This window comes from Oncorhynchus mykiss, chromosome 8 (assembly GCF_057628025.1).
Source record: "Oncorhynchus mykiss isolate SJ-2025 chromosome 8, ASM5762802v1, whole genome shotgun sequence".
Taxonomy (NCBI): Eukaryota; Metazoa; Chordata; class Actinopteri; order Salmoniformes; family Salmonidae; genus Oncorhynchus; species Oncorhynchus mykiss.
Genome location: NC_143029.1, coordinates 53,294,262 through 53,309,744, shown reverse-complemented (window position 1 = coordinate 53,309,744; position 15,483 = coordinate 53,294,262). Strand labels below are relative to the sequence as shown.

Below are 15,483 nucleotides of genomic sequence, written 5' to 3'. Positions count from 1 at the left end.
TGTGGATTTTCAGATTTTTCTTTTTGAAAAACTTTATTTTGTGAGATGTGCAACAAATGATGGAGAATGTGGACTTTTAGTATTTCTACAGTAGGTTTCCTCAAGGAGAAAGCTTCGATGTTAAAGATAAAACAAAAACACTTTAGTAAATGCTATAGTATAATACAGTCCGCAAAAACAATACAATTCAAAACTGAAATAACACATGGAATCATGTAGTAACCAAAAAAATAAATATTTTATGTTTTTGATTCTTCAAAGTATTTGGCATTCTCTCAGCCATCTTCACCTGGAATGCTTTTCAACAGTTGGAGTTCCTACATATTCTGAGCACTTGTTGGCTGCTGTTCCTTCACGCTGCAGTCTAACTCATCCCAAACCATCTCAATTGGTTTGAGGTCGGGTGATTGTGGAGGCCAGGTCATCTGATGTAGCACTCCATCACTCTCCTTGGTAAAATAACCCTTACACAGCCTAGAGGTGTGTTGGGTCATTGTCCTAATGAAAGACAAATGATAGTCGCACTAAGCACAAACCAGATGGGATGGTGTATCGCTGCAGAATGCTGTGGTAGCCAACCTTGGATCATTGTTACTCTAACTTCCGCGACGCATATAAGGCCCTGCCCCGCCCCCCTTTCGGAAAAGCTGACCACGACTCCATTTTGTTGATCCCTGCCTACAGACAGAAATTAAAACAAGAGGCTCCCACGCTGAGGTCTGTCCAACGCTGGTCCGACCAAGCTGACTCCACACTTCAAGACTGCTTCCACCACGTGGACTGGGACATGTTTCGTATTGCGTCAGACAACAACATTGACGAATACGCTGATTCGGTGTGTGAGTTCATTAGAACGTGCGTTGAAGATGTCGTTCCCATAGCAACGATTAAAACATTCCCTAACCAGAAACTGTGGATTGATTGCAGCATTCGCGTGAAACTGAAAGCGCGAACCACTGCTTTTAGTCAGGGCAAGGTGTCTGGTAACATGACCGAATACAAACAGTGCAGCTATTCCCTCCGCAAGGCTATCAAACAAGCTAAGCGTCAGTACAGAGACAAAGTAGAATCTCAATTCAACGGCTCAGACACAAGAGGCATGTGGCAGGGTCTACAGTCAATCACGGACTACAGGAAGAAATCCAGCCCAGTCACGGACCAGGATGTCCTGCTCCCAGGCAGACTAAATAACTTTTTTGCCCGCTTTGAGGACAATACAGTGCCACTGACACGGCCTGCAACGAAAACATGCGGTCTCTCCTTCACTGCAGCCGAGGTGAGTAAGACATTTAAACGTGTTAACCCTCGCAAGGCTGCAGGCCCAGACGGCATCCCCAGCCGCGCCCTCAGAGCATGCGCAGACCAGCTGGCCGGTGTGTTTACGGACATATTTAATCAATCCCTATACCAGTCTGCTGTTCCCACATGCTTCAAGAGGGCCACCATTGTTCCTGTTCCCAAGAAAGCTAAGGTAACTGAGCTAAACGACTACCGCCCCGTAGCACTCACTTCCGTCATCATGAAGTGCTTTGAGAGACTAGTCAAGGACCATATCACCTCCACCCTACCTGACACTCTAGACCCACTCCAATTTGCTTACCGCCCAAATAGGTCCACAGACGATGCAATCTCAACCACACTGCACACCGCCCTAACCCATCTGGACAAAAGGAATACCTATGTGAGAATGCTGTTCATTGACTACAGCTCGGCATTCAACACCATAGTACCCTCCAAGCTCGTCATCAAGCTCGAGACCCTGGGTCTCGACCCTGCCCTGTGCAACTGGGTACTGGACTTCCTGACGGGCCGCCCCCAGGTGGTGAGGGTAGGCAACAACATCTCCTCCCCGCTGATCCTCAACACTGGGGCCCCACAAGGGTGCGTTCTGAGCCCTCTCCTGTACTCCCTGTTCACCCACGACTGCGTGGCCACGCACGCCTCCAACTCAATCATCAAGTTTGCGGACGACACAACAGTGGTAGGCTTGATTACCAACAACGACGAGACGGCCTACAGGGAGGAGGTGAGGGCCCTCGGAGTGTGGTGTCAGGAAAATAACCTCACACTCAACGTCAACAAAACTAAGGAGATGATTGTGGACTTCAGGAAACAGCAGAGGGAACACCCCCCTATCCACATCGATGGAACAGTAGTGGAGAGGGTAGCAAGTTTTAAGTTCCTCGGCATACACATCACAGACAAACTGAATTGGTCCACTCACACAGACAGCATTGTGAAGAAGGCGCAGCAGCGCCTCTTCAACCTCAGGAGGCTGAAGAAATTCGGCTTGTCACCAAAAGCACTCACAAACTTCTACAGATGCACAATCGAGAGCATCCTGGCGGGCTGTATCACCGCCTGGTACGGCAACTGCTCCGCCCTCAACCGTAAGGCTCTCCAGAGGGTGGTGAGGTCTGCACAACGCATCACCGGGGGCAAACTACCTGCCCTCCAGGACACCTACACCACCCGATGTCACAGGAAGGCCATAAAGATCATCAAGGACATCAACCACCCGAGACACTGCCTGTTCACCCCGCTATCCTCCAGAAGGCGAGGTCAGTACAGGTGCATCAAAGCTGGGACCGAGAGACTGAAAAACAGCTTCTATCTCAAGGCCGTCAGACTGTTAAACAGCCACCACTAACATTGAGTGGCTGCTGCCAACACACTGACACTGACTCAACTCCAGCCACTTTAATAATGGGAATTGATGGGAAATGATGTAAATATATCACTAGCCACTTTAAACAATGCTACCTTATATAATGTTACTTACCCTACATTATTCATCTCATATGCATATGTATATACTGTACTCTATATCATCGACTGTATCCTTATGTAATACATGTATCACTAGCCACTTTAACTATGCCACTTTGTTTACATACTCATCTCATATGTATATACTGTACTCGATACCATCTACTGTATCTTGCCTATGCTGCTCTGTACCATCACTCATTCATATATCCTTATGTACATATTCTTTATCCCCTTACACTGTGTACAAGACAGTAGTTTTGGAATTGTTAGTTAGATTACTTGTTGGTTATTACTGCATTTTCGGAACTAGAAGCACAAGCATTTCGCTACACTCGCATTAACATCTGCTAACCATGTGTATGTGACAAATAAAATTTGATTTGATTTGATTTGATTTGATGCTGGTTAAGTGCCTTGAATTCTAAATACATTGCAGACAGTGTCACCAGCAAAACACCATCACACCTCCGTGCTTCATGATGAGAACCACAAATGCAGAGATCATCTGTGAGTCAACAGACCAAAGGACAGATTTCCACCTGTCTAATGTCCATTGCTCGTGTTTCTTTGCCTAAGCAAGTCTCATCTTCTTGGTGTCCTTTAATAGTGTTTTTTTTTGCAGTAATTTGACCATGAAGGGCTGATTCACCCAGTCTCAACTGAACAGTTGATGTTGAGATGTCTGTTACTTGAACTCGGAAGAAGCATTTATTTGGGCTGCGTTCTGAGGTGCAGTTAACTCTACTGAACTTATCCTCTGCAACAAAGGTAGCTCTGGATCTTCCTTTCCTGTGGCGGTCTTCATGAGAGCCAGTTTCATCATAGCGCTTGATGGTTTTTGTGACTGCACTTGAAACTTTCAAAGTTCTTGAAATGTTCTGCATTGACTGACCTTCATGTCTTAAAGTAATGATGGACTGTCATTTCTCTTTGCTTATTTGAGCTGTTCTTGCCATAATATGGACTTGGTCTTCTACCAAATAGGGCCATCTTCTGTATACCAGACCTACCTTGTCACAACACAACTGATTGGCTCAAACGCATCAAGAAGGAAAGAAATTCCGTAAATTAACTTTTAACGAGGCACACCTGTTAATTGAAATTCATTCCAGGTTATTACCTCATGAAGCTGGTTGATAGAATGCCAAGAGTGTGCAAAGTTGTCATCAAGGCAAAGGGTGGCTACTTTGAAGAATCTCAAATCTAAAATATATTGTGGCTCATTTAACACTTCTTTTTTGTTAATACATGATTCCATATGTGTTATTTCCTAGTTTTGATGTCTTCACTATTATTCTACAATGTAGAGAAAAAAAAGAAAAACCTGTTCAAACGTTTGACTGGTGCTGTAATTATGTGTGGGTATGATACAGAGGAGTAAATTCCAGACCAGAAGATGCGACTTAGTGAGTATATCCCACTCTGCCCATGTCCCATCTTATGCTACATTAGAAATCGAATGTTGCGTGTAATTTAGCCTCCACATGTCATCAAATGATCTAGACTACTTGGTCTCATTGGTGGACCAAATAGGCCTTATACCAGTTACTACATATAATGAACGAATGAAATTGTCAGATTTAACAAATTAGTTAAGAGTTTTGAGGGAAGGGGGATACCTAGTCAGTTGCAGAAGCGAATGCAAACAACTAAAATGTGTCTTAGGCATTTAACCCAACCCTTCTGAATCAGAGAGGTGCTGGGGGCTGCCTTAATCAACGTCCACATCATCAGCGCCCAGGGTGCGGTTGTTGGGGGTTAACTGCCTTGTTCAAGGGCAGATTTTTCCCCCTTGCCTGTTTAGGGATTGGAACCAGCGACTTCTCGGTGACTGGCCCAAGGCTTTTAATCGGTAGGCTACCATTTTGTCAATGTTTTACTCAGAAAACAATACTTTACAAATATGTCAATGTCCAACCTGAGTGTAATATGGTCATTTACATAAGGACACTGTTACTTTTGGAATACACCTGTTCTGTTGCCATGCATTGGCCTGGTATCAATCGATTTTAAGTCATTAGAATTCTCTTGGATAGGCATAGGGTAGTGTAAAGCAATGGAAAACAGATTTCTGAATTAATTGGAACATGTTCTCTCCCATGTTCTCTCCCAAGAAAACAGAATTATTCCATGCAGAAAATATAACGTATTGTGATGTATGACGCAAACCCAGTCTTGGAGTTCTTGCTACTTTGCACTCAGAACAGTTTTTAACTTTTACAGAGGGTTAGACAGCGATAGCAAAGAGTAAGAAAAGGGGATGAATTACGCTAAATGTGTCCTTTAATGACCTCACGTCCTTAATGGTTGCGAATGAACCAGTTTCGGACGGTCAGTACCCTCAGAGATCTGTATATAATGACGAGATGCTCATATCTCCACCATAACAATGGGAGTTGTCCCAAAGGTGTGAAGGCACGCGACAAGCTAAAAAAAAGCCCATAGAAACACGTTGGGCTTGTTATGGACAGAGTGAAACCTCTGGCTTCGCTGAGCACTTTCCAGCTCACTGAAGTTGTAGAATACGTTTGAGAGCGTGCGGTGAAATTCTGAAAACTTCTTTTAACCCACAATACTATTAGTGATTTCTGACAGCAAGAGGCCAGAGGCTTTCTGGTAAGTCAGTATTGTACGTGTTTATAAGCAAATATATCGAACATATAACTTTTGAATTGCCAATAAGTTGAAGGTGAGTGGGGGCAGGATATTACTGTAATGAAGTAACAATAGTATAGTATAATAATAGCATTATAATTCTGTAAACTCAGTATTTACCATGTGTGTACTTTCAAATAAATACTTGATTAAATGGGTTGTGAAATGGAATATTTTTATTTGTCACATTTTTTTCAAACAAACATTCATCAAACAAACTTTGCCTCTTGTAGAGTGACAGGTGTACAATAGGTGAAAAATAGCATTTCATCAAGGTTCAACAAAAGTGATTGTTAATATTCTCTCACATGCTGTAGTGTAGTAGACCACCATTACTGATAATACCATTACGGACACTACTTTTATTGATGACAAAGTTTAGAAGTCCACCTCTTATCAAATCGGAGAAGTAGACCGTAGACATGGTTCTTGATCAGTGATCAGACTCCACCCAGTCAAGGTTGCATGTTCATGTAATTTATAGGCGAACGCCCAAAACCCCACTAGTTTTATTGTTTTAAATTAAAAGGGTCAAAAAGAAGCAAAAATAGCTTAGCAAAGGGCAATTTCCTATGCAAGAATTCTGCTAAGAAGTGGTATGTGTGGGCAGGGGAAAACTGAAAATGATATGTTATTGGTAGAAAAGTTTGGAACTCTCTTTCTTATTGGTGTATTAACTAATTTACAGCATGGTGATGTCACAATGGAAAGTCAAAACTCCCTCCCACCAAAAACACGCAGACATTTCTGGCAATCTTTTTAAAGTGCTCTCACGTTCTTGACACAAAATGGTGCGCCTGGCACCTACTACCATACCCCGTTCAAAGGCACTTACATCTTTTGTCTTGCCCATTCACCCTGTGAATGGTACACATACATAATCCATGTCTCAATTGTCTCAAGGCTTAAAAATCCTTCTTTAACCTCTTCTGGACAGAATAAACATCTTTATTGACACAGACAGGGTTGAAGAGCACACAGCCTTGCTTAATGCTGATAAGGAGGCCTCAAGACAACACAGACCAACAACACAGATAAGCCAAGTGTCAGTCAATTAATATTGTTATTTGTATAGCACGTTAAACCAATGATTTTGTCAGAAAGGGATTTACATCATTTCGAGACGATTCTGACCCAAGCAAAGGTAAAAATTTCAAGGTACACTACATGACCAAAAGTATGTGGACACCTGCTCGTCGAACATCTCATTCCAAAATCATGGGCATTAATATGAAGTTGGTCCCCCCTTTGCTATAACAGCCTCCAGTCTTATGGGAAGGCTTTCCGCTAGATGTTGGAACATTGCTGCAGGGACTTGCTTCCATTCAGCCTCAAGAGCATTACTGAGGTCGGGCACTGATGTTGGGCAATTAGGTCTGGCTCGCAGATGTCGTTCCAATTTATCCCAAAGGTGTTCGACGGAATTGAGATCAGGGCTCTGTGCAGGCCTGTCAAGTAATTCCACACCGATCTCGACAAACCATTTCTGTATGAATCTCGCTTTGTGCATAGGGGCATTGTCATGCTGAAACAGAAAAAGTCTTTCCCCAAACTGTTGCCACAAAGTTGGACGCACAGAATAATCTAGAATGTAATTGTATGCTGTTGCGTTAAGATTTCCCTTAATTGGAACTAAGGGGCATAGCCCAAACCATGAAAAACAGCACCAGACCATTATTCCTCCTCCACCAAACTTTACAGTTGGCACTATGCATTGGGGCAGGTAGCATTCTCCTGTCATCTGCCGAACCCAGATTCTGCCAGATGGTGAAGCGTGATTCATCACTCCAGAGAACGCGTTTCCACTGCTCCAGAGTCCAATGGCGGCGTGTTTTACAACACTCCAGCCGACGCTTGGCATTGCGCATAGTGATCTTATACCCCGTGTACACTAGTATGCGGTGTCGCATGGTGAAACACAACTTCCCATTCATTTTCAATGTAAGGAAAGCGATGAGAAGCGGAGAGGGAGGGGCATTGGGCATTGCGAACGCGGTGTAGGCAGGAGGCTGTGAAAAAGTTCAGCATTTCCCAACTTTATTATTTTACTCCTTTTTCTCCCCAATTTCGTGGTATCCAATTGTTTAGTAGCTACTATCTTGTTTCATCGCTACAACTCCCGTACGGGCTCGGGAGAGACGAAGGTTGAAAGTCATGCGTCCTCCGATACACAACCCAACCAAGCCGCACTGCTTCTTAACACAGCGCACATCCAACCCGGAAGCCAGCCGCACCAATGTGTCGGAGGAAACACTGTGCACCTGGCAACCTTGGTTAGCGCGCACTGCGCCCGGCCCGCCACAGGAGTCGCTGGTGCGCGATGAGACAAGCATATCCCTACCGGCCAACCCCTCCCTAACCCGGACGACGCGAGGCCAATTGTGCGTCGCCCCACGGACCTCCTGGTCGTGGCCGGTTACGACAGAGCCTGGGCGCGAACCCAGAGTCTCTGGTGGCACAGCTGGCGCTGCAGTACAGCGCCCTTAACCACTGCGCCACCCAGGAGGCAGCATTTCCCAACTTTATGGAAATCACCAGTGGCGACCGCTGGGCGATGACCAATCATATCGAGTGGTTCCCATGAAGAATTTGATGCTATGTGACCCATCGCTGGTGACATTCTTCAGCAAAGATGGCCGACAAAAATACTAGGATGGAAGCAAATATAAGTAATTATAACGTCATAACGAGTCATGAAACAAATGTACAGTTGAGTGGAATATGTAGCCGATCTGTGTATGGACCCTAAAACATTTGGTATAAATATTAATTCAGAACCTAGTTATGAACCTCAGCTATCATAGCCTGTTCTATCGACTTCAAAACAGTCTGAATGGCAATAATGAAGCCTATGGATTGAGTAGAATATAATATAACTTTATTGTGCCAAGGATGCAAGTCCTATATACTGTACATGTAGTTATTACCAAGCATGAGATCCCCACATTGTAGCCTGTACATTGAATATATTCACTGATCATGTGCTCTACCTTGGCAAATAAAGGTGCGGTTCAGGTATGAGACATTGTGAGACATTCTTTTTCAGACATATCCAATACCAGGAGTATCAAACTCCAGTCTTTGAATGATGCTGTGTCTGCATGTATGTATTACAATTATAAACTTCAACAGTGTTTACCAATCCTGGTCCTGGGACATCAATGGTTGCACAATGTAACTATGCAGTAGACTAGAAACGTGGTGTAACTAGTGAAAGGCTGATTTGTAATTCTTATATACAGAAACAGAATTTAAAAAACAGTACACTACACTTCCTACGCATCATATAAATAGTCTAAAACCGGTTCATCTCAATATCAAACTCCCTTCATCCGCATTGATCTGAGGACACAGGATAGGTGTAGTATTTCATCAAATCAGAGACTTACTTTCAACCAGTTGAGAATGTGAAACGCTTTCTTGAAAGAAGTTCGTTATCCAAGTAATATAAATACATAATGCATGCATCATAAATATTATCATTGTAAATACAAGTTCAATCTGTACTTCAATGCACATCTGGTGTGCATTATAAAAACAGGAAGAAAGAGGAGGAGGGTAGAGAGATGTAAGAAGGAGCGCAACAGACAGAAAGGGAAAGCGGTATGAACAGAGGAGCAGGGAAGAGAGCATATGATTAATGAATCACAGTGCTACCCTAATATTATCTGAGTTCATCACAATTACATAATAATGTCTCTAGTGGTGTCTCATAACAGTCTTGGGCCCCCAGTTGGCCCGAAGGTTATCTTATGAGCGGGTGAGATGGTGATGATGGGATAGGGGGTTGGCACCCTCTCTCACATCAAAACGTACGTGCAAACGAGCCTTGTGGGTTTTTTTTTTCTTCGAACACTGTCAGTCATCATAATCATCAGGAGGTGAAATGCAAAACTGACCTTGTATCATTAACTCTGGGACGACTACATCTCTATCTGTATTTCAACGTAAAGCATCTCTTTAATAATACTTCCTGTTGACCCGACCAAGTGACCTCTCACCTCTGATCATGCTGTGCTCTCTATGTGTCAGCCAGTTCAGATGCGGGAGGGGTTCACTAACACAGCTGATATAACCTAGAGGATTTGGGGAGAAGGGGGGAGAGGGCCCTCTTGCCGATTCTTTGAAGGTGGAAGGAGCCACAGTTATACACCTGAGCCTGCTTACTGCACAACACAATCCATCAATCAGATTGATACACGAGTGTGTAGGTGCACTCTCATTGAAGATGGTTTGGACCTTTGGGGGATCCAGAGAGTTGAAAATGACAGGTGAGAATGAGAGGGATATTCTGTGTCGCTGTTTTTATGCTCATGGCCTCCATGGCAAAGGAGAGATGTTCTCTTCTACCATGTATCAGTTATCTTCTGTCTGTGAACCTCCTTTGTTCTTTAGTGAGAGAGTTATTAATGATCTATGATAGTCAGTCGATGAATACCACAGCTCCTTTGTTTCCCCCAGTCCTCTCACTACACCCTGTCCCTAGTGCCCTCATTTAACCTCACTATGTAAAAGTGATAGTTACACATTTACTTAAGGTTGTAGTTACCTTTGAGGATTATTCAGTCAGAAACCCCAAATTTGAGCTTGTTTACTTAGCTACAGCCACCTACAGGGAAAAACATCATACGGATGTTACATCACCATCTAAAGACAATTTCATCCTAATTCTTTTTTTCCCTCAGTTTCTCTTCCCAAGATAGACGAAGAACTTTCCGGAGACCCACTGGACCTAAAGATGTTCAACGCCACAGACTGGGTCAGTCAGTCTAAATTCTGTTTCAAAGTTGTCTCAATGTTTTCTCAATGTTGTCTCTGTTCCTGTATGGATATTGTAACCTACAGTACATTCTGTTATAGCTATGCTAACAATGCTACATGCTAACGCCGTTTCTGTATGACTACTGTAGCAATGTTGATGTTACACATACTGATATTACACAGGAAGCTGAAATGTTCTGACTTGAATTTGAGTTGTTTTTGCTCAAAAAAGTTTGCCTGACTTCATATATTTTTCTGTCATGACTACAACACAAAGCATATTGACAGGTGGTGGCAGCTGTGGGATCCTTTCTGTTATAGCTATGCTCAGAGTGCGAATTCTCAATTCAAAAAAAAATATGGGCCTAATCATAAAGACGGAATTTAATGGTAAAAATGAATGACCATTTAATGTGGGATGAACACAACCAGTCATGATGCTTTCATCTGATTGTCAAACAAATCACTTCAAAAAGTAGCCTACCAGTGCATGTTTGTCCACTCCAATATAATCCAAACAGTGCAATGCATGTATCCTCACGCTTTTTGATGAATGGAAATAGACATCTGTATGCCTAATGACATTTGGCGATTGCCATTGATTAGGCCTACATTAAGTGATGCGCCTTGCCGACAAATTGACTTTTTTTTACACCTGAAATGGGGCTGAAACGGTCCCGGGAAAAACGGGATGGTCACCCTAACACACACGGCCAATTTACTAGGTTAGGCTACAATGTGTAGGCCTATTACCATGAACTTCAAATAGGCCCACCGGTAGCCAGTGATATATTGGTACAAAAATAGGTGGGTAAAGTCTGATTGCCGGTTGCGGTGACAAAAGGAACGCACCCCATACTTTCAATGCATTTTTCTGAAAAATTAATTGTACACATACAGAACAGGTAGCCTACATTCAACATAATACAGGAGTTGAATCTAAACATGTTTACACCCTAGCCCATGATTATTTTTTATTTTTATTTGTCTGTTTATTCATCATTGTAAACAAATTGTTATTTACAATGACGGCCTACCCCGGTCAAACCCTAAAACCAGACGACACTGGGCGCCTTCCTATGGGACTCCCAATCAAAGCCGGTTGTGATACAGCCCAGGATTGAACCAGGGTGTATAGTGATGCCTCTAGCACTGAGATGCAGTGCCTTAGACCACTGTGCCACTTGAGAGCCCTCAGGAGCCTTCACAGATCCAGTGACATTAAACACTGCCTTATGTCCATTACATGAATTACATTCATGACAGTGTTATTTGTAATTATTAATCATTTAACAATTTAATTAGAACATTGCATTTAAACCCTGTACAATTCCTGGATCTTGGAGATCTCAGAAAATGCACTGTAAGTGTAACTATGTCAACATAACATTTAATTTTGTTTCACTGTGAAATCCGTTCTCACAGGCACACAAATCCAAAATAATGTAGGCCTAATGCTGGATCGAATCCCCAAGCTGACAAGGTAAACATCTGTGGTTCTGCCACTGAGCAAGGCAGTAGACCCACTGTTCCCCGGGCTCCAAAGACGTGTTGGTTGATTAAGGCTGCCCCCCGCACCTCTCTGATTCCGAGGGGTTGGGTTAAATGCGGAAGACACATTTCAGTTGAATACATTCAGTTGGACAACTGACTAGGTATCTCCCTTTCCCTATGCCATTGCAAAATTGAATGCTTCTAACCGAAAAAAAAGTAAACTATACTCTAGGCCTACTGTTATGGATTGGATGAGCATTGATTGGTATCTTGCTGTGGTCTAGTTGTCTAGTGATATTGGCGACTATCATCACCTGATCCAGGAAAGAAACCAAACATTGATAGAAAATAATAAAGCTAAATAAATGGTCTACTTCTTCTGGCCACGGAGAACACCAGTACCAGCATGCACCTGAAAAACAAAGCAATGAGCGCTTTAAACAGCTGACTGACAAAAAGCAAACAATGACAAATCAAAGAATAAATCTAATATATCAGAATAAAGGGATAGGCTATTTTATTTTTTATCAAGGGATCATGGCAAACAAATGGCAAAAATGAGCAAGTACAAAGGAAAATCGATGCGTAAAGGAGCTCAGCTGAGGTCTAAATCAGCACTACTGAGTGGACAGCGCTGTGGACAGGGAGACAGTTTATGTAGCCACATTTAAGGGAGCTAATGTCTCATTCAGGGGAGATGAGCCCCCCACGTAATTCGCACCCTGGCTATGCTAACAATGCTATATACTAAGACAAGAACACAATCCCTTCCATAAGCATATGTGCCAGACTGTTTCTGCATTCAGCAATGTTACATCATTGCTTTGGCAAGATAGCAAAAAAAGATGGCTAAAGCAGACTGGCATTCAGGCTACCTGTCTGAATCACCTTTCGTCTGTCAGATGGGGCTGACAGTTTTCAAGGGGGTCCCTGATGTTGCTTAACACCAATGATTGTGAATCCTAGATTCTGGAGGAGCCTACAGACTAAGAGACAGCCCTCTACAATCCCATAATGCCCATGCAGGTGCTCCCCAAGGTCAACCAGGAAGTAAATCCAGCAAAGGACATGGTAAAGTATTCATAGTATGCTCACTCTTACCTCTCTACGTCTACATACCTGTTAAATATGCTTTAGCCTTATTTTCTCCTTTACTTTTCAGGAGCTGTCTGAGTTGACGGTAAGAAGTCTGAGGACATTTTTCAAAAGCATATTTCTTTCTTTCCTTGAGTATTGATTTGTATGTGAATGGATAGGTTGAATGGATAATGTTTGACTGACCATGTGCTGTCTGTCTGTCATAAATCGTCAAATGAGATTGGGATTGTTTGCCAGTTCCCCTTCTCGTCGGCTAAATCGTCATATGAGATTGGGATTGTTTGCCAGTTCCCCTTCTCGTCGGCTCTACAGAGGACGAATGTGGTTGTCCGGGCGGAGGCTGGGGAGAAGGGCATGGACACCTACCTCAAGGGGGCGCCAGAGGTTGTGGCCAGCCTCTGCAGAGAGGACACATATTAGTGAGACCCTTATCTTACCAACTCTTACCAGGGAGCAGCTTGCCAGAACATGTATTTCTATTCCAGTACCCAACCTGTATGTGGACTGTCAAGACAGGCTTTGGAAACACTTCAAATGATATAGACATTATTTCAGGGTAACTGACTGTAACCCATATTTACTCTTCTTTTTTCTTCTTTTAGTATCGGAGAGCTTTACCGAGACACAGGAGTCTGGGTTTCAGAGTCGTTACCCTGGCCCATAGCCAGCTGGAGGCCAAACTCTCCTGGCCAAACTCAGAATGGGCTGAATACTGTAAGTGGCAATTCTGCAGTAGCAAGTTGACTTTGAAAAGGTAAAAGAGGAGACTTGACTTCCAGGATCTGATGGAAGTAAAAAAAAAAATTCATACAGAGCTTTGGGAAACAAGTGTTCACGTGAAAATGCAACGACTAATAAGCAGCTGAGACTAATAAAAGCCAAGGCCACTAGCGTTGTGTAGTCAAACATGGCTCAGAGGCCAAGTCTCAAGATGATATAGTCATTCTGAATTACGAATACATGCATGGTTACAGACGTTGGTTGATAGGAAACTGACACAACTTCAAAATTGAATAACGAGAATAGTGAGACGTTGGCTACTTTAGGGTACAGAGTGAAATCCAGCAGTTTAGTTCAAGATTGGTTGTCAGTTCCTGAAGCCTAGAATTCCGTGTCCTGACATCTGATACAAAGATACATGGGAAACACTTGTAGACTTTTGATGATTATAAGCATAAACATGTGAGGACGTGGTTCGTCGTCGATCTTGTTCGTCTGGATCGGCCCACACAGTACAATGTGCCGAACCAATCACAGTAATGAGAACTAGCTTATTTCCTGTTGGAAGATTAAATACATCTGTAACCTTGAGTTTGCAAGACTCCTTTTACCCAGGATACTTTTTGTTGTTGTTGTTGTATTGTCTGTTTTCTATTCCTGTCATGGATCTCATAGAGACCAATATGGAGTTCCTTGGGCTCGTAATCATGCCAAACAAGCGGAAGGAAGAGACTGCCAGGGCTTTAAAAGACCTACGACTTGCAAACGTTCGCACTGTGATGGTTACTGGTGAGTAAGGCAATCTTATGCACAGTCTTCACTCACAGTAAAACATGTTGAGATTGATGTACACAGGCAGACCAAAAGGTCAGTGTCACATTCCATCCCTCTATTTGGACAACTGAAATGAAAGGACTGTAGCGAGTACTAAATTGACACATTCTAGTGTTTAGTGCCTCCTATAACCATCCTGTGTAGACTGGGTTTGTGAGACCTTGATAGTAAACCCTTTTGGATAATATGGCTGCGTTTACACAGGCAGCCTAATTCTGACCTTTTTACACTAATTGGTCTTTTGACCAATCTGATCAGCTCTTTTGACAATAATTGGGCAATAGATTAGAAATGAGCTGCCTGTGTAAACACAGCCTATGTCACATTGTAGTACAGCATTATTTGATGGTAGTTTCTTCTCTGGGTGGTTCTGTAGTTGGCACTGCAGGCCGCAATACTCGCCCGCATGGCTCCTGACCAGAAGACTCAGCTGGTGGAGTGTTGAGTGAGTCTCCTCTTCAGCACTAACCATATGAGCACAAGATGTTGAAAAGACGTCCTTTCAACGTCTTGTGCTCACTGGGAGCTGTTAGCAAGTATTACATTGGCCACATGGCGTTAAATGCCTCCATGTTTTTTTCTCTGCAGTTATACTGTAGGGATGTGTGGTGATGGTGCCAATGACTGTAAGTATGGGGTTGTAGTTTTTCATGTTGTTGTAAGAAATCCACTGGGTGCTTTTCATCTCATGCTATAAAAGCATGTTTTACTGCAGTTCCACGGTCCTCTGTAGCTCAGTTTGTAGAGAATGGCGCTTGCAACGCCAGGATAGTGGGTTCAATTCCTGGGACCGTACTTATGTAAAAATGTATGCAAGTGTGATTCTACGTTGCTTTGGATAAAGGCGTCTGCCAAAATGGCATATATTATTACTTTAAATAATGTTTTGGAGGGGCAGATTAGTGTTGATGTGATCAGGGCCACTGTCTGTACCATAGGATCAGCTATTTACTGACTGAGCGCAAGCATTTTAGTTGTTTAACTGACACTCAGGGCAACATTGGTCAGTAGAGCCATAAGGTGGCAGTATTCTCATGACAGCACTATTAGGAACAGACCTCTCTTTCTCATAATCTATTACAGATTCAGCCTCTTGTATTTCTGCAATAAACTGTATTTTTTTCCAGACATTGTTATGCAAACTGACAA

The 15,483-nt window shown here is 43.0% G+C and overlaps 1 long non-coding RNA gene across 1 annotated transcript; it reads left to right on the top strand.

Moving 5' to 3' along the window:
* The first annotated feature begins 9,980 nt into the window (after window positions 1-9,980).
* On the top strand, window positions 9,981-14,533 carry LOC110530073 (uncharacterized). Its single transcript, XR_016482783.1, has 4 exons — window positions 9,981-10,186; window positions 12,649-13,199; window positions 13,383-13,494; window positions 14,176-14,533. It is a non-coding gene; the product is annotated as an uncharacterized LOC110530073 (long non-coding RNA).
* Window positions 14,534-15,483: the final 950 nt, after the last annotated feature.